The sequence below is a fragment of the Corvus brachyrhynchos genome, unplaced genomic scaffold, assembly GCF_000691975.1.
Source record: "Corvus brachyrhynchos isolate BGI_N302 unplaced genomic scaffold, ASM69197v1 scaffold490, whole genome shotgun sequence".
In the NCBI taxonomy this organism is placed as follows: Eukaryota; Metazoa; Chordata; class Aves; order Passeriformes; family Corvidae; genus Corvus; species Corvus brachyrhynchos.
Genome location: NW_008235774.1, coordinates 665,031 through 666,562, shown reverse-complemented (window position 1 = coordinate 666,562; position 1,532 = coordinate 665,031).

Sequence of the window (1,532 nt, the reverse complement as noted above, 5' to 3'; positions counted from 1 at the left end):
GTCCGGCGGCGCCCCGGGGGCGCGGGGGGTACTGCCGCACCGAAACCCACTGATAAGTAGGATGCTTAGACTCTCAAACCGTACAGCGCTTCCTTCCTTTTACCACGGATGGATTCTAGGGGAAACAGTAATAGTGGGGAAAACAGCCTGTGAAATGCCTGTACATAGTATTTATTTTATTGTAACAGATTACTTTTCTTTGGTTCAGTTTATTTATTGTTTGGATTTTTTTGTTTTGTTTTCATTGTTAAGTCACAAAACTTAGATCCTGTTTAAATTTCTTTACCCCATTCCCCACTCTTTGCTCCCTCTTCCTCGTGCCCCTCCCCAGGTAAACACTTTTCCTAAATGCCTCTGAAAATGTAAGTGGTCCATAGCTGTAGCAGCGAGTAATGGGTTTCTCACTTTCTCTCCAATTCCTCGCATGAAATAATTACGCGGTGCCCTGGGATAACACAGCTAAGGAATAGCTCAGCTTTCCCTTCAAAAGAGCAGAAATACGCCTCATGGGAAAGTCGATTAAAGGAGCATAATGCCTTCCAAAACCAAAATTACCTGCTTCTTATTTTTCTTTGAAAGGAATAGCTCGAGATCAGCAATATTATTATTTTTGTGGTCTCCCCCTTCCCCTGCCCCCAAGTGCCAAATCCATTACTGGTCCCCGCAGGTGCCAAATATGCTAACAAACTATTTTCAAATTTCTTTGCAGTTTCCCCCTCTTTCTTTATATCATTGTAAATCTTTGTAATGAATAATCTTAAAAAAAAAAAAAAGAAAAAAAAAAAGAAAAAAGATATAGACGACTGAATTGTTGGTAACCATAGTGTAGTCCAGTGAAGATGAGTTGTGAGTTGTATATTTTACTGCATTTAGTTTTGGAATTGACTTTTTCATAAAGTAGCTAACCAAGATCTGACTTCCTGGGGACTCAAATGCACATCGAAAGTAAGAGTGATCATTCTTGTAAACCTCTTATCAAACTATTGAAGGAGAACTAATATCCCTCCAGGACTCCCCCCCCGGCGAAGCAGAATAGTAAGTCTTCGAATTTTGAGTAGCAAATCTATACAATTAACGCATTTTTATATGGAAGAAAAAAAAAAACAATTACGAACTGAAATATGCATCAGGCTAAATATTCAGTCTAGATTACACTCGACGGGGAGATTTCCTAATAGAAATTCAGGGTCATAAACGTGTGTATATTTTTGACTCTTCTGTAAATCGAATGTTGTGATTTTTATATTTGTTCTGTTACGTCTGTGGAACTGAATAATTTATACCAGTACATGCTCCATTGAGAAATGTTTCGGTTTTTGCCCGTTTGTATCGTCTGTGTATAACAAGTAAAATAAACCTGGCAAAACGTTAACGTCGTGTTGGAAAAAGCACTTCGCCGTTTTGCAAATAAGAGATCGGGTGAGGCCAAGGGGAGGAGGCTTGCGGACTCTTCCGCTCTCGGTCCGCCGCGAGGTTCTGGAGCGGGAGTCCCGTCGCTGCTCTCCCTGACGGAGCTGGTCCACTTGCCCCGC